Source organism: Calidris pugnax, unplaced genomic scaffold (assembly GCF_001431845.1).
Source record: "Calidris pugnax isolate Ruff unplaced genomic scaffold, ASM143184v1 scaffold952, whole genome shotgun sequence".
Lineage (NCBI taxonomy): Eukaryota > Metazoa > Chordata > Aves > Charadriiformes > Scolopacidae > Calidris > Calidris pugnax.
In genome coordinates this window covers 281,203-299,626 of record NW_015092814.1, presented here as the reverse complement: position 1 = coordinate 299,626, position 18,424 = coordinate 281,203, and the positions used below count along the sequence as shown (strand labels likewise).

General features: G+C 46.6%; 1 protein-coding gene across 6 annotated transcripts in view; it reads left to right on the top strand.

Moving 5' to 3' along the window:
- Positions 1-10,054: 10,054 nt before the first annotated feature.
- LOC106900603 (excitatory amino acid transporter 4-like) overlaps positions 10,055-18,424 on the top strand; it is a 38,513-nt gene continuing 30,143 nt past the window's right edge. For 2 of the 6 annotated variants that reach the window (XM_014962722.1, XM_014962720.1), the window contains exons 1-2: positions 11,557-11,625; positions 13,255-13,332. The gene's annotated coding sequence lies outside the window, so the exon portion shown is untranslated. Of the gene's footprint in view, positions 10,416-11,556; positions 11,626-13,254; positions 13,333-18,424 lie in introns of those variants that run through there. The other 4 variants (XM_014962721.1, XM_014962719.1, XM_014962725.1 and 1 more) reach the window with 3 other exon arrangements.

Here is an 18,424-nt window from a genome sequence, read left to right as displayed (position 1 = left end):
CTGAATTCTGGAGAGTATCCAAGACACAAAATAAAAGGGACATGGCAGAGAAAATCATTCAAGAAAATTGAAAATAATTCTAATTAATTATTCTGTGTTTTGTGCAGAGTCTGAATACAAAGTACTTGAATGCAAAGCCTGATGCATAATGCCTGTAAGGAGGACAAAAAGGGAGGTGGGGCAGTTAACTATTCAGTGAACACCATTGCATCTGCTCCCAGCAGAGGAAAAAGCTTTGAAAGAACTGGGCTATTGTTACTGTCAAGCATCCTACTCACAGGGCAACTGTTAAAGCTGAGCAATCTTAATGCCCTCTTCAAGTAAAATTTTGAGCAGTAGTGTTATATGCAGGAACAGGATTTTCATCGTGATGGGTAGAGACACAGCTGCACGCAGAAACTAAATACAATTTTTCACAGCCTAAATGCAACTTGTGACAACTAACAAGAGCCAAGAAAATACCCAGCAAGTGCCTAAGAAAATAGGAGGTCTGAGGCTGCAGCTAATCTATCCAGGGGTGCAGGTACTGGAATCTGAGATCGGGCAGAGGAGAAAGCAAGGAGAAAGCAGGTGGCAGAGAGGCGTTTAGGTGAGGTCTTTGGATACCTGTTGGCAGAGTGAGCCAACAGAACCACCAACACTGCTAGATAACGATGAGCCTGGGCAGCACGACTGAAACTCTGGTCACTGGCTGCAGCATTTGTAATTTGGTCCCAGCTGACTAGAAAGCTGGTTTTATCATGTCCTCTCATCATGGCCTTAGACTGAACAGCTTTGTAAAATTGTTTTCATTTTGGCCACTGGCAGCTTGCAGGGCTGGGCCCTAGTGCTGGTGGCTGTGTGGTGTCCAGTGGCAGCCTGAGTCTATGTGTGGGTCTGGACCTTGTCTGCGCCTCTTCCATGGAGAACTGGATCACACTTGGTGCAGATGTTTTGCAGAGAATTTAGTTAGAAACATTAACATGTCTCTAATCGCGTAAGAACCTTCATTTTCAGGGATATACAATGTGGCTGACTGAGCTCCAGTTTTTATGGAATTAAGTTCCTGTCCCAAAGCAGGCGTCCTACAAACTGAGCCAAACACTAATACTGAAAAGGTGTGAGAGTAATTACCTATTATGTGAGTATCTAAAAAACAATAATTACATTTTGAAGGTAAGCCCTTATTCTGATACAGATATCCATTATGGAAAATTTCACTTCAGAGCATTAAAGCCTGTTAAACCTATAAGAAACTGTGAACATGCTTTTATCATGGAAATGTCGGGCAACTTTAATTATAGGAATTATTGTACTGTGCTTCTCTAATGAATAGGTGGTACTAGCATAGTCAGTGGTGTGACCTAGTTAAGGGAAGGGATTTAGCAAGAATGTACCTCAGAAAGTTACACTCACTAGACTTTAAAAGCCAGAAGGTCACAGTGTGTTCTCTATTCATGTTCTAATTAGAGCCCATACTTCTCCAGTATCATTAACATGAGATGAAAATTAACAGTTTTATCCTAACAGAGTTTGAAGGCCGGATTCTGATTTAATTTCCCTTCAAGTAAGTCTATAATAACACCAGGATTAATGTGATTCTGGCACTTTATTATTTCAATAAGAAGTAAACTCCACCCACACCAACTTTACAGTTCCTGTGACTTTTAGAAATTAATTACAAGAGTTATCTGTACCCTGTGAGCTTGTCAACTTGCTGATATAACTAGAATCTATTTTGGGTGCATGCCATTAAGATACTATAAATGCCATACTTTCTGATTAGTACTATTGTTAGGTCAGCATTTCTAAAGGGACATGGCCTAAAAGTCACCATGACTTTGACAAATTAAATATTTTTCCGTGGCTGAGCCCTCAAAAAAAAAAAAAAAAAAAAAAAAAAACCCCCCATTTTTCAATTCTCTATTCATGTTCTAATTAGAGCCCATACTTCTCCAGTATCATTAACATGAGATGAAAATTAACAGTTTTATCCTAACAGAGTTTGAAGGCCGGATTCTGATTTAATTTCCCTTCAAGTAAGTCTATAATAACACCAGGATTAATGTGATTCTGGCACTTTATTATTTCAATAAGAAGTAAACTCCACCCACACCAACTTTACAGTTCCTGTGACTTTTAGAAATTAATTACAAGAGTTATCTGTACCCTGTGAGCTTGTCAACTTGCTGATATAACTAGAATCTATTTTGGGTGCATGCCATTAAGATACTATAAATGCCATACTTTCTGATTAGTACTATTGTTAGGTCAGCATTTCTAAAGGGACATGGCCTAAAAGTCACCATGACTTTGACAAATTAAATATTTTTCCGTGGCTGAGCCCTCAAAAAAAAAAAAAAAAAAAAAAATCAACCCACCCTGTTTGAAGGTTTTCTGCTTCTGAGACTTTGTAATTTGGATGAGCTGAGACCCTGAAGGATTTCCACAGTGTTGTGTTCCATAGCATGATAGTAAGAACATCACTTGGCATTTGCATAGCTGTAAGCATTCATCAGCAGGAAAGAAACAGAGGCTCTAGAGTGAAGACAGCACCAGTGCCCTGGACAAGGTAGTCACTAGATGTTTACACTGTGTTGGTCAGTAGATACACCACCTTGTCTGCTCCGTAGATATACTACCCGCTCTGCTGGTGGTGGTGGACGTGGCTCAAGCAGATATTTGTATCAGAGGCCTCCAGAAGTATTTCCTACCAGCACTTCTATGATTTCCAGTGATACAGTGACCATTATTAATTGGGAAGCATATCCAGGACTCTATTTAAGTCAGTTTTGATCCAGTTGAAAACCTGTATTTTATAATTTGTCTCTGCACTGATAGGATTATTTCTCAGAAGACTGATTCCTTGTGGCACAAGAGAGTTGGCAGGAGAAGCAACCGCAGGAAGGGTAGGGCTTCCTTTTTCAACAGCAGCATGGGTTTATGCCACACTCAGTTGACCAATATCACAGGCCTTCCCAGCTGCCAGATCTTTTCTGTGGGTCTTCTAGACCCACTCCAAAATGATGTTTTGTCAGAATTCTGATCCCTCTTGAGAAGGCTGAGACCTCCTGTGGTTCGTGATCCTCAGCCAGAAGCTGTTGTGTTAATGACATTGCGTTGTTGAACAGCTGCCAAGCCACAGATTTACAAACATTTGCTTGCTGGAAATTACAACAATACAGAAAACACATTTGTTGGCCTGCTTTCAAGGCACCTGCAACTGTGAAGGCAGTGGTTCACCACTGGAAACTAGCCTTTGCGCATAAGCTGTTGTGAGGGTCTTTAACAACATGACAGTGGTGTTGGTTACCACCATTTATGTTTTCAGAGGTTCTAACTCAGCAGGTGTTTTCTTATAAAACATTTATTTCCCACTTAGGGAGGACTGAGCCACAGGTTTTTCACTGAGGAAAGAAAGCCACCAATCTTTCTCCAGCTCTAAGGAAAGAGGTCATCTGAGGGTTTTGATGAAGCTCATGTGAGGAAACCAACCACCTACACCTTGTCTTTTCTCTGGCATCTCATACAGTTTCAGAACGCTTTCAGGCTGTTAGGAAATTCAGTTCCTTGTAATATCCTTATCTGCAAGGATTCACAATGATTTCAGTGGAAAAAATTAAAAGGTAAAATACTTGCTATGGCAAAAGGATCAATAGGTTCTAGCAGTGTATTGATTGACCAGTGAAGATACTCACATGCTCAACACACTGCAGAATTGAACCTAGCTTGTAGAAATAGGGGAATATTATGGGGCCTACTCAGCATTTCCAAGAACTGTATGCGGGTTCAGTTGCAGACCCTGTCACAGCACGGGGCAATGCACCACAGGCATGAAGAGGAATGGTTTGGGGTTAATTGCTTTGCATGTAACAAACAGCCCCACTGAGTGAAACTATAATAGAAATGGCTTTCTGCTGGCACACAGTCCTGCTTATCCAGGCACCGCACGTGGGTCAGCTCAGAAGAGCAACCTGGTCTCGGGCCATGGCTTGGCCCTCCTCTGTGGCTGTGGTGTGGTCACCAGCACCCACTAGATGGAGGTCTAGGATAACAAGAAGGAGGCTTCCGAGTCCTGAGAGCAGAGGACCAGGTGTTGCTTGCCACGAGGGGCTGAAGGGATGTGCCAAAACACAGGACCTGTGAACACGGTCCTAAAAATGCCATGGTGGGGATCACTGAAGTTGCCTTCTTGGGAAAAGCTGATGTTTTCTCTTGGAGGAAGCAAGCTGGGTCACTCCAAGTTGTGGCTCACTTCCAGCAAAGTGAATGAGTGCAAGGACAGGTAAGCCCATTCACAGAAACAAAGAAACACCTTAGAAGGGTTCATAGTCTGTAGATCACATCTCTAATTGGCTTGAAACGTGAATACTGCTCCCAGGCTTTGACCCTGCAGGCACACTGGTCCAGAACTTGAATCAAAGCACTGGTAGTCCTCATAGCGCTGTGAGTTCTACATGACAATGGAGCGTGGAAGTGCAAGGCTTTCAGTAATTAGGGCTGTTCAGGAGCTGAACTAAAAGGCTTAGAAATCTTGCTCTCCTCCCTGCATTGCTGGCAGTCTGGGTCCGGGCTGGGCACAACCTAAGAGCTGAAGTGCAAACAGTATTTCCTCTGCAGCCAGCACATTGTACGAGCACAAAGGGAGTTTTACACCCATTCTCTGACAGGACTGGAGAGCAACTTTTTTTTCTAAGACTTTGTTTTCTTGAAGTGCTTTCCCAAGGTGGTGGAGCAGTACTGGCACACAGACCGGTGAGGTGGTGAATCTCCATCCTTGGAGAGTCTCAAATTCAACTGGACCAAATTCAACTCAGTAACCTGATCTAACTTTGAAGCCAGCCTTGTTTCAAGCAGCAAGTTAAAGTACAAAATGTCCTACCTATACCTTTCTGTGATTCTGCAAAATATTTGATCTCTTTCATTCTTAAAAGACGGTATGAAATGAGCTGTGCAGGTAGAAGGGGAAGAGGATGTGGACAGCTATAAGTGCATCTGCCTGTCCATCTGAATAGGTTCAATGTGCTAAAACATGTAAGACCACATTTGTGATGTTTGATCCTGGAGTTTACTCCCAAAGGTGCATGTGCACAGCTCCAGCCTCCAGAGACCAGCAGCTGATTTTTACTGGAGCATTCTTCCTTCTGAACATAACCACTAGATGGGGAAGCAAGCACTTGATTTTTCACGATTTCTTAACTTAAAAATTTCACTTCCTTGGTTTTGTCTATATTTATACAATTCATTGTCTTCTTGCCTGTCTGTTTAGCATCTCTAAACAGCTACCTTCTCTGGTATCTTGTGCTGTAGAGCCAGACCATGGGATCTCAGTCCATCTGAATTTAGAGGTGCTGCACTAGACCACAAAAGAAAGGCCATAAATCTAGAGGCATATAGTGCACAGGTTCAGGTCTGCAAAGACTGTGTAGCAGGAGGGTTGGTCTTCCAGGTAAACAATTTAACAGACAAGTTTGCAGATACACCTGCAAAGAGTTAATACTTTTGGTCTCTTCTGTCTTCTTTATCTCCATGATGTTTTTAAAGCTTCTGTAGCTGTCTAGAATATTTTTGCCTGTAACAAAAGCAGTGGAGGCCTGTCTTGGCTTCAAAACCCAGCGCTCAAAAAATATCATCAAAAACAATTGGGAAAATTAGAAATATAGGCTGTGGACTTTCAAAACTGTAGTGTATGTTAAGGAGGAATAAAAGCTTCAGAGTGTGGTGCCGATGTGTCTAATAATCAATGTCTGTCCCTAAGGATGCCGCTAGTTGGGGTTATCAGCCACCATGACTTTTGCTATGACAGTTTTGTGATTAGGCAGTTAAAATGCTTTCTTGAGAAATTACTGATTATGTGAATTCCAATTTTTATTCTAAATGGCATCTTCCTGGATTTGAGATGTCAGAGAAAAATCTGAAGTAAGCAGAGCATGAGACACAAAGACAAAGGAATCTGGTGAAGGACCTCTCCAGAGGAGCCCTGCATGATCAGCTCTGGCTGCAGCTCAGGATAAGTACTTGGTCCTGTGGCCATGCTGAGCAGTACCTTTGTCAACCAGGGCACTACCCACCAACTACAGCAACCATGGCCCCTCCCAGGGCCCCTCCTGCGCAATAACCCCAACACACTCCTCCCTGGTTAACATCCCCATGCAGTTTAGCTCCTGGGAGGCATTAGGCATGGACACCACAACGTTCTGCTCAACCGAAGTGGATGGACTGAGCTGGGCACATGCTCTCACCCAGATAGTATGAAGGGCCAGGGCACTGGAGATGCTGAGGTCAGGGTGTGGGGGAAGATCCCAAGGTACTGGGATGGCAGCACACATGCCCTCATTTCTCAAAACAATGTTCTTTATGGCCACAGGAGAGGGCAGGGGCAGAGGGGCCAGACAACTTGTCAGAAGTCTCCCTTGACACTGCTTCTGCCACTGCTTGCACCAGCACAGCTTACCTCCAGGAAGATTATAGGAGGCACTGCCCAAGAGACATCACACTGGAGAAGTTGTGGGGAAACATCAGCGCTCTGCAGGAAAAGGCTATGGTCAATAATGATAGATTCCTGCAGTGAAAAGATGAGTAACAAACTCCTACATATGGTCAATAGTGATAAATTTCTGCAGTGACACAAGACGAGCGATAAACTCCTACCTCACTGCCAAGTTGGGACTACCTCCATCAACCCACCCCTAAAACTTTACTCTGGGGCCAATCAGGGGCATAGCAGCAATGTACCACCTGGGATAATGCAGGCACCTCACATTGACTAGGGTGGATGATGCCAAATACTCCTGGCCAAAACACACCCTGCACTCCTGGACTGGGCAATGAAAACTTAATAAACCAGTGATACCGCACTTGCTGCCTCTGCCAGAAAGGGCACCATTCAGGGATCTGAACTGGACGCCCCTCTGCAACCTTCCTCTGCAAGGCCACAAGCATAGGGGTCATTGCAGAGAGACCCTTGAGCTCCAAAGCGCACCTCAGCTCTACCAAGCTTCCTGAAATACTTTAAAAGATGGAATAGGCTTCCCTAGAGGATGGCAGGGTCAGACACCAGCAACTGCTTGCACCTGAGTACAAGCACAGCTTTTTGCAGTCCTGTGTGGGACCTAGAGTGAGAACAGTGTTTATAACACAGAGACTGATTCTGGAGCAAAGATGCCCTTATCTCACAGTTACCCATATTATTAAAGTGGCACACTTCACATATCAGTTCCCACAGCTGCAGCACCTTCCCATGGCTGTACATGCAGGTGGGTGTCACCTCACTGAAGATGAACTATTTCACCTGTTTATCTAAGCCTGTTTTCCTCTGCATCGCATCCGCTGGCTGCCATCTCAGATTAAAGGCGGGTGAGTTCCCCCTTTTCCAAGCTAAGTGCCAGCATGCAGCCTGTCACTCCTGAGCTGCCAGAGGGGGTGACACAAGTTTTCAGTTGCGAGGTTCATGCAGAGGAGGCAACTGTCTCTGTACAACAGAAAGAGTTTCCTGAAAGATGAAAACGTTAATTTTGGTCTAAACAAACCCAAAGAGAACACGCTTTTGCTGATGTTTTTTAACAAAAAACTTTCAGAACTTTTAAAGTTCAGTATAAATGTGACCAAAGTGTACTCTCAGCCTCCTTCCTCAGTTTTGCAAAACAACCTCACATTGAGTTTCACAGCAATACTCTGTCCAAATCCAGTCTCAATCTCCAGTTTTAAACAAGTAGAAGAAGTGAGCATCTTTTACAAAGAGCATTCAGATCACTGTTGCCAATCTGCTGATGAGGACAGTGACAGAGGCACAAATGGGTCCTTCAGGTTCCAAGCAGATCAGAGCCACATTAAGTGGCTTTCACATGAAAGTTCATGTAGAGCTGGTCCATGCTACTGATACTTGCTTAACTCTAGAGCCAGAAAGAAAACATCTCAAGTGGAAAATGAGGTATGTAAGATGCAGGGCAATGGTGGACATCGCTCAGGTACTGTTCCTCTTTGCAAAGCTGCCTGCCTTATACATCACTGGCCTGAAATAATTAGAAGTACAAAGCTGCTGACTGAGCCTTACTGTCTTTGCTAATAGTATGATCCTGACAGAGGTAGGAGGGCTGCAAATGAAGGGCTGTAACGAAGGCAGGCAATGAAAAGTGCAGAGTAACTGTGGCAGGTTGCCTCATCAGCTTTCATTCAGCAGAGGTCAGGTCTGTGGTCTGATTCCTGCAAATTAGCTGAGAAGCAATTAAGATTGGTGATCTCCCACCACCTCTCTAGAGTTACAATAAATTCATTCCACTTCCTCTTCATGTCCTTGGTTTCCTTGGTGCCTCTGTGGTACAAAGCATAGTAAAAGTCAGGCAAATTAGTGGATAATGGACACCAAAAGATCCTAGCTTTCTTTACTTATCCTGCTGAGAGGACTGAAGATTTTGAGAATTACCACATTCCTGTGTCTTGCTGGTTTATTACAGGATTGTCACTGTGGTCTGTAAGAAGCACTAGTAAAAAAAAATCCTAAGGAAATCTGAAATGCTGCCATTAAGCAAACTAAAGCAAGCTTTCAGTTCTAATCACCAGTCCAAGAGGCTTTGCTTTGAGTATTGCATCCCCATTCGGATGCCACAGACTTCAGAAAAGATGTGGAACAACTGGAGAGTCCGTAGAAGGCAAGAGGTGGAAAACATCACCCATGAGGACAGAGAGAAGAATTTTGAATTGTTCAGTTAGACTGGGATGGTCTCAGTAGCCTCTCCAGTCTGTAGCATACAAATATGTGACTGCATTTCTTCATCTGTGCTTGTTCAGTGCTGCTGAGTCAGTGCCGAGTCCTGCCAGCCCTGCCTCACTTTCCTGTTCTGGCTCTGCTGTACCACAGAGTATGTACACAAACTGGATTGGACTCAACAGGGGACCCAGAGCTTTCATCACTTGGAATGCCCTGTTAAGGAGATTACACCCCTAAAATATGGGTTTAAACCCTGCCAAGATGGAGCAGAGACCTGAATCCAGATCTTCTGTAGCTCTTGTGAATGCATTCATTGCAAGTGGGCATCTCCAAGCTTCTCTTTGTAAGAGGTAGATTTTTAACTGCCTCTGAACAAAACAGTAAGATATTTATTATCTTGGCAGGGAAAAAAAGAAAAATAATTTATCTATAAAGCTGTTTCTCAAAGGCAGATTACAATAAAGGCAATATCTCTGTTGAAACAGTGCTGTCATCTTAGACTATTCTTGCATTTTCTAAGGTGACCATTCACTGTAGAGAGATCATTCTTACTCAAGGAGAAAAGAAACATTTTCTGAAAAGCATTTATGCCTGCAGCACCCTGTGATACTGTGCATGGGAGTTGGTGCCACGGCTGATGGCTGCAGAGCCATGTTTACACTGTTGTACAGGACACTCAGCTGGAGGTCAGATGTGCTGTCTCCACTGGTGACCTGCTGGACACCAAGACCTGTCTAAAAAGATCCCACCGTAGCCTTCAGTGAAACCCTTGTGGTGCCAAGGCAGCCTGAGCTAAGGGAAGCGGTCAGTGTCTTGAAAGAAAAATAATAACACCTTCATCCATTGGCATGTGGGATATTTAACCACCACAGCATCTCCTAAGTGGTCCAGGAGTGCATTCCCAGTCAGGCAGTGTGTCTGCAGGATGCCACACAGCAACATGCCAGAGCAACCACATGGTGAGCAGCTCTGCAGCTGGATCAGCCTGGGCCAGCAGACATGGTAGCCAGCATGGCATCGTCGACATCCCCATGCTGGATGTCACAGCTGTGCTGTTCAGGTCTGGGGACGGAGCCTGTCTGGCCGTTCCCAGGGACCCTTATGCGTGATTGTGTGCTCTGAGAAGGTCCTCCTATTTTGACTTTGCAAATGGTTCATTATTACTAGCAGACAGCATTATTATCAGTTGTAGTCACTTTTAAACCAGGACGAGCTCTGTCTCTCTCAGCTCTCAGTGTTGCAAGACCTGGCTTCAGGCCTCCTGCCTCCTTTCTGCTTTTCCCCTCCAGCAGCTCCTGCTGCCATCAGCTGCCACTGCCCAATGTCCCCGGCAGCAAGGGGACAGAGCTGAGCCCTGCCAGACGTCTGCTCTCACCGGGTGCTGTCGGTCACAGTGCTCAGCCAGGAGATAGCCCTGCACCAGCCCAGCTTGTACTGGCCCTGGCTGCCAGCCTGGCCCCGTGCCGGGGGGGAGGCAGCAGGGCCCTGCACGTCACAGGCACAAGGAGGAAGAAGGAGCAAGCCATGGATGTGATGCTTTTGGCTAACTGCTCCTCTCCAAAGGATTTCTTTCCATCTTGAGGTTGGTGCCTGGCTTTACTCTGCAGCTGGGACTTCGCAGATGCTGTCGTTCAACCTGAGCAAGAAGAGGTTGGTTTCTGAGCAAACCTAGGCTTCCTGCTGGGTCCCCAGCCCTCCACAGGCTTTGCTCCAGGTCTACAGCCTGAAGGTACGTACAGTGAGAACCCTGACCAGGGGGTAATACTGTTAATAGGTAATACTCAGATTGCTGCTCAGTTTTGCGTGAAGAGTTTGTTATTCATACAGGAGATCCCAAATGTGGGCACGACTCCTGATGCAGGGAAGGATTAAAGGTGCTAAGGGACTTACAAGGATCAGGAAATACTCCTTCTTACTTCTGGTTTTCAGAGATTTTGTGCCATTTCCCATTGTCACAGGAATAGGTGACGAGGGATATTTCGAATATATTTTGTTTTTACAAACTTTACACAAATCCAGGTTCTCACACGTTTCTGACCTCTGAGAAGCAGCTTTCATTTTGGGTTTCCCGTAAGTAAGGGCAGGATACTGTGTAACTACACTCAGACTAGTCTTTCACATTTTCTACAACAGCTATGCAAGATACGCATTTTAACCAGAACTTAAGAAGTAATTTTTGTACTAGATCCCTGGAAATGTTGGTTAGGCTGGGTAGGCATTGTTCTTTAAACTTCAGTCCCTCTTCTGATAACATATTTCAAATTAGCTGACCTAAAAAGTCCTAACAGACTTCCTCCATCAACCATTTTTGAGGCAATATTTTGTAGATGTGGATGAAACTTATATATGCATCTGAAAACCTGTCTAAGGGGATATCATGGAATTGAAGCCTTATTAAATAGCCCTGTTAGTTAGTACCCAAGTAAAACCCTTCAGAGCTCACCACTTGCTTGCGCCTCACTCCCCTTCTTGTCAGCGCCCAGAGCAGGTTATTGCTGCAGGTGGACGTTTGGCACTTTGGATAATTGTGGAGCTGTTTGTTCTGCGTTTCCTTGTGCCTCCTGTGGTGAGAAGCCGTGGGGCTCCCTGTGGCCGTTAGCAAGGGAGACACTCCGTCGTTTAGGAGTGTTACAGGGAAAAGTCTGAATAATGTTTCGTTCTTGATTTGCTGCTTAAATCCAAAGGTTTGTGTATTATTTCATTGCACAGTGTTGCAAGGAAACCAGCAATAGTACATTTAAAGTGTGAAGCATAGTTTCCAGGATTTACAACTGTCTAATTCCCATGGGATTCATTCCCATTGGTCAGCGCTGGAGGTATGCTGGTGACCCCAGTGACATTGTAGCATGAGGCTTTCTGCCCAGACACTCGCAGGCTTTTTTCACCTTCTAACAGGGGATTAAACAAAGCTACAGCGAGCACTGCTGCAAATTCAGAAGGTAAGTGTGTGGGGGGAATGTGCCAAGAAGGGAGAAAAATGTGGGCAAATAAGGCAGAGAGGGCTGGGAGCACACGAACACTTTCAGATCCTCAGCCAGTTGGGATCCTTTCAGTGTTGAAAGGCTAAAGTTTATCAGCATTACTTTATAATTCATGGTTTGATAGTTTTTAAGTAAGCAGAGACCGTCCTAAGTTGTTTGACCGATTTTATGGAAGTTAGCAGGTTTTGAGTGAATATGGGGTGAGGACCTCTGGGGTCTAGAGCTGATCACTGTAGCAGAGGTACAAGGAGTGAAAGCATCAGAGGAACTGGTTTCTTGTGCTCAGCCTGGCCAGAGCTGGAGGAGAGGTCAGTTCTGCTGGCATCCCCATGCTGGAGCCTCACCCTTCGTGTCACTCTGTAGTGACTGTCAGCAATGCTAAAAAAACATGTTATACAGCAGAGAAAAGGAGGCAGGACGCTGTTCCAGAGCTACCTCTTATCGCAGTAAATGAGGGCTGAGCAGATAGTGCAGGTATTCTGGAAAATGTGGCACAATTCATTGGAACAAAGCAGAGTAGTAGCCTGGTGAGCAGATGAACACACTGCTGGCAAGGTTTGCTTCCCAAGTGCTTCAGCATGGTCTGCTGCGATGAAGAGGAGTGGAATTTTCCATCTGGTTAGTCAGACTGCATGTGCCACGCTCCCAGCTCCCCACCGTGGCTGCCTGCAGATGCCCGTTTAGCTGCAGGCTATGAACTGTGAGATTTCTCAGGGGCTTCTCCTAGGTCAGGAACAATCACGGGAAAAGTAGATCAGAGAGCTCACAGAGGAGGTGGCCTGATAAGCTGGGAACGTGCCTTCCCTTTGGCTCAGTTTCTGTAATGAGCTGTGAGACAGTTTGCGTTGCCTCTGTTGACAGGGTGCAGCCAGCACCTCTCCAGCTTCTCTGTGCAACGACTTGGGCCCCATGTGCCTGCCTGGCACCCACAGGCGTGTGGGGCCACCGCTTCACCCATCCGCTTTATGATCCACGATAGGGGATGAGGAGAAAACTCCCTGTCTGGGAAGTTAGTGAGGGTGCTGGGTTAGAGGCAGAAGGGGATCCCGCAGGGTGGGATTGCCCGTACGGCCGTGCTGCCCATGGGCAGGGGACAGCCAGCTGGGAGCACCCTCTGCTCCTCTGGAGACCTTCGAGTCACAGCCTGGGGCTGTGTGTGCACCCTCCCTGCCTGTGCCAGGGGGACACGCACATCAATCCCTGCAGTCTCAGGGGGTGAAAAGTGGCCCCCACCAAATGGGGCAAAACTATCGCTGAGACACCAGTGCTGGAGAACTGTTTGAGGGGAAGGCCAGACTTGCCCTTGCAATACTTCAAAGTGATCAAAGATGTAAGAGGAGGCAAAAAGCTTATGAAGCTCAACCTATTCCCCTGTTAATGTGAAAGCTGGTTTATTGATTTAACACTGCACTAATGTTCTTACACTTCTAAAAGAGTGATCTGATGGAGATCTTGCTGACTGGGCAAGAAGCAAGGATAGGCAGATAGCTAAATATGACTTCGATGTAAGATAACCGTTCTGTGCCTACAAAGGCAGAACATGCATCACCTGCAGTCCTTAAGAGGAGTTCTGTCTTTCTGATACAGCTTCCAGGAGATGCTCCACATTGGGAAGATGTGAAGATTCCTGATGGATGCAGGAACCTTTGCGTTCTCCAGTTGCAGGTATTAGGGCAAGTTTCTTCCCCAAGGTCAACAGGTGTTCTATCAAAATTGGGAGCCTAAGAAATATGGCAGAAGGGTGTCATAAAAAGAGTGAAATAAAGTCTCTCCAGAAGAGAGGTAGAGCCTGCTTTTCCTAGAGAGAACTTGAGAGAAGGAAAGTCCATTGGGGTGGCTGAAAGCAGCTGTTTTTAGGGGATTTTGCAATTCAGTGAAGGAAAGCCAAGGGTGTAGATTCCCTCTAGAGCTCTGCTTTCTGTAGTTTTGAGTCCTGTAGTTTTGAATTCTTCTCCTTCCAGAAAGCCAGTGAATAACTGGATAGACTCCCAATGGAAAACAAATTGCAAAATCAGACCCCAGAAGTCAACGCAATACTTGGGTCTGGAGTCTGAGACCTCACTTGGGAGGAGAAGAGGAGGAACCACATGAATCTACACTGAGGGAAGCAATGATTTGAGGGGGTATCTAGAAGAAACTTGGAGGTGCTGCTGTCCCAGTGACTGCTGCAGGATCGTCCCCCTTGACTGAGCTTTTTATACGCCAGATCTCATTTGCATTTTAGCCTCTAAGACTGTGTCTGCAGGTGCTCTACGCCTGAGTGTTTGCATATCCACATTGATTAAGCTACAGCCTCTTGGTGTGTCAATGTCAGTATTGCCATTAACATTAGTAAGTTCAGTTCTGTGCCTCTACAGCAGCAGCTGACTGCTTCTTCCTAATTATCATGCATAATTTACTGGGTCAGGTAGACCCAGGCTTATATAATTTGCCTGGAATTGTGGTGAATTCATCACCACCAGAAGAGAGTAATGCAGGTTCAGAATTTTTTCTAAATAGTATATTCCACTTAAAAGATAATTAATTAACACAGGGCTATTCCTGTCCTGAAAAAGGAGGTCAGACTAGATGATCACAATTGGTCCCTTTTGTCCTTGTAATACATATACACATATACAGCATTGGGAGCTGTTGGAGAAGAGCACAATGCCAATGGTAATACCACGCGGAGAATGCCAAAGAAAATGGGCCAAGTTAAATTTGGACAAATATATCATCAGAGCAGCAGAATTAAAGCATTTCCATCCTGTTTTCCCAGCTCAGAGAAGGCAGACTTAGCCCACAGTAGTATCAGACCAAGCTACCTAAAACAACAGTAGAGCTTTTTGACTTTCTCTAGTTTGTACAACTCACTGATGTAGAATGCCCAAAAGAAAGGCGGATGCTGTCAGTGGAAAGCTGTTGAAGCCATTCCCCACAGGTAATTAATTGCCAGTTTGGACATTTCAGGTTATTAATATGGAGCAGGGTGTACATGAAGGTGTAGTAGTGCAGTGTCTCATCCGCAGAAAAAAAAGCATGCTCAGAACAAATAATAATTGTGTGTTCAGAGGACTATTGCTGCCACCAAGAAATATTCTTTACTATTTATGTATTGCTTGGCTGCATAAAAATTGCAGTCAAACAGTCTGGTACACCCTACACACAGCTCCGCAGCTTCCTCTCAACAGAGATGCTTTTTCAGTTTTGGCCTTCCTGCTACTATGGCTGTCCTGTGGGATGCCACCACCCTGCACTGAAGATTAAAATTCCCCCTCCATGGCTTCTCAAGGACCTGCTAACATCACTCCAGCCAGAGACTGTTCCAGGGTGATTGCTTCCAACGGAATAACCTGTGTTTCCTGAGAGCCCAATGCTTATTGTGAAATTAGCTGGGATTCTCTTCTCCCCAACCATTCTTGGTTGCCCTATCCCCACCCAGCCGTGGTGGCAGGGAGGCTGGGGAGCTGGGGAAGAGCAGCAGGAAAGAGCTGCTGGGGAGGGAACGGAGCAGAGAAAGGGCAAAGTGAGAAAAACTCTGTAAAGGTGAATATCCCCAGAAAAGACCCTGGACTATGAAGAAAGCACCTCAGATTTCTTCTTCCCTATTTGAAAAGCATCACTCAGAAGAAAAGGAGTGAGATCAAACAAGGCAGGAGATGAAAGGATAAGAACAGATTGCATTATTTTCACTGTGTTATGGGCTTTCAGCTAACCTGGCAAGAATTGCCTCTTGCTGAGCTGATACTGGTTTTCAGAAATAAGGGTGTGGAGAAAGGGAGAGGGAAAGGCCCAGCCATTATATCTACCTTGGCTCCTCCCTCCATCCCAGACAGATGGCAAGGCACATCCGTCTTCTTCTATACTGAACACTACCCTTCTCCACAGCAGGAAATACTCTCATTGAATTAATTTGCATGTGAGAGTCTCAGTAAGAAATAATGTCTTTGTCAGGGCAATCTCTAGGAGAGATGCCGTCCCTCATTCTGGCAGGATGTGTTTCATAGTCCTTCAAATAGTGTATGAAGATGGGCCCTGAGACATGCTTCTAGCTGCTGTGAATTCACGTGTGAGGTTGCCATATGCATCTGTCTCTGGAGCAGCCAGAGCAATTAGGCACACCTGGAATTCAGATATCAAAACTTAGGAGTAAGTGACTCTGAGAGAACTGCCAAATGCAAAACGAAACGCCTCATAGTATGCATGAAGACTTGGTTAATAGCTAAAATGCCTGTGCAGGACAGAAGTGAGCTCTGGCACTTTCCTTTTTATGACAGATCTACTGCAGAGGCAGAAAGTGATTTTCTGGCCATCTTAACAAAGAACACAAACTCTGCACTAATGTACAACCAGGCAGCTGATGGCTGTCAGCATCCGCGCTGAAACTCTGCTGCACATACAGACTGCAACAGTGAACAGGGAGAGAGCTGCAAAACCTGGGGGCTGAGAACTGAGGACGCTCTTTGTGCTGCACACAGCCAAGCCCGGAGTGTAGGAGGCAGGGCGGTGGTGGGAAGGGAGGATAGGGGCAGTCTGCCCAGGGAAGGAAAAAAATGAAAAAACAGTGCCATGTGGGCATCAGAACTGTCTCCATGCTACACAAACCATGGGAAAAAGCTGCATTCTGAAGTCACGGGTAAAATGTAAAGTAGGATAGACTTAAATGTACGAATACAACAAAGCCAAAAAAAGGCCTTTAGAATCATACAATCACAGACTGGTTTGGGTGGGAAGGGACCTTAAAGCCCACCCAGTGCCACCCCCTGCCCTGGGCAGGGACACCTCCCACCAGACCAGATTGCTCCAAGCCCCCTCCAACCTGCCCTTGAACCCCTCCAGGGATGGGGCAGCCACAGCTTCTCTGGCCAACCTGGGCCAGGCTCTCAAAGGGACCTTAAAGCCCCCCCAGTGCCACCCCCTGCCCTGGGCAGGGACACCTCCCACCACACCAGGTTGCTCCAAGCCCCCTCCAACCTGCCCTTGAACCCCTCCAGGGATGGGGCAGCCACAGCTTCTCTGGCCAACCTGGGCCAGGCTCTCACCACCCTCACAGCAAAAAACTTCTTCCCCACATCTCAGCTCCATCTCCCCTCTTGCAGGGTCCAACCTTTCGCCCTCCTCCTAGGGCTCCCCTCCCTCATCCAGAGTCCCTCCCCAGCTTTCCTGGAGCCCCCCTTCTTTAGGGACTGGAAGGGGCTCCAAGGTCTCCCCGGAGCCTTCTCTTCTCCAGGCTGAACCCCCCCAACTCTCTCAGCCCCCCCTCCCAGCAGAGGGGCTCCAGCCCTCCCAGCATCTCCGGGGCCTCCTCTGGCCCCGCTCCAACAGCTCCATGTCCTTCTGCTGGTGGTGGCCCCAGAGCTGGAGGCAGCACTGGGGGGTGTCTCCCCAGAGCGGAGCAGAGGGGCAGAATCCCCCCCTGGCCCTGCTGGCCACGCTGCTGGGGATGCAGCCCAGGGGTGGGGGGTTTCTGGGCTGCCAGCGCACGTTGAGGGGCGTGTGGAGCTTCTCACCCCCCAACACCCCCAAGTCCTTCTCCTCAGGGCTGCTCTCCAGCCATTCTCCACCCAGCCTGGGGTTGTGCTGGGCATTGCCCCGACCCAGGTGCAGGCCCCTGCCCTTGGCCTGGTTGAACTCCATGAGGTTCACACAGGGTCACCTCTCCAGCCTGTCCAGGTCCCTCTGGATGGCATCCCTTCCCTGCAGTGTGTGACCGTGCCACACAAGTTCTTTCTTTAGAAGGAACTTGTTTATGGCATGAAACTTAAATCAAGCCTCTTTAAACATGTCAGGCAGAACAACTGCTAGGCGGTTTGTAGTGCCAGTAGAAAAGCATGGGGCTGGAAGGTTCAGAGGTGGATTAGGTCAGGGAAGAAAAGCTAAATAACTCCTCACACCTATTGTCGTGCTGTGGGAATCCGGGTGCATTTCCACCAGGGAAGCTTTTCGAAAGGGAGCAGGGGATTCATTCTCCAGTGGAATTGTCAGTAAAGGTTGTTAAACGGTTTGACAAAAATGGTGTTTTTAAGACTTCAGACATCACCAGAGCAACCACATTAGGCATTACTGCCTGGGTCTGTATAGTAAAATACAGAGATTTCTTAAAAAAGTGTACAAAACAAATCACACAAACTCCTGAAGCAGATCTCCTCCTCGAATTGTGCAGCACAAGCTCCCTGTGCACCTGGGAGAAGCAGGGAGCATGAGCTGGGATTCAAAATAGCTGAAACGTCTCAATCACATACACTCTCAGCAGAACCAAGGAGAAAATGAGGGCACTTTTGAATGACAGAAACTTCAGGAGCTCACAAAAGTTTGTCTCACTCATCAGTTGAAGCTACTCAGTCAAAAATTTGGAGTAATAATTTTTGTTATCAGATATACCACACCAGAGGTTGTGCCACCGTCCAACAAGACCTGCACAGGCTGGAGAGTTGGGCAGAGAGGAACCTCATGAAGTTCAGCAAGGGCAAGTACAGGGTCCTGCACCTGGGGAGGAATAACCTCATGGACCAGTACAGGCTGGGGGTGATGTGCTGGAGAGCATCTCTGCAGAGAGAGACCTGGGAGTCCTGACGGACAAGTTGCCCATGAGCCAGCAATGTGCCCTTGTGGCCAAGAAGGCCAATGGTCTCCTGGGAGGTATTAAAAAGAGCACGGCCAGCAGGTGGAGGGAAGTCATCCTCCCTCTCTGCTCTGCCCTGGTGAGGCCACATCTGTAGCACCGGGACCAGTTCTGGGCTCCCCAGTTCAAGAAGGACTGGGAGCTGCTGGAGAGAGT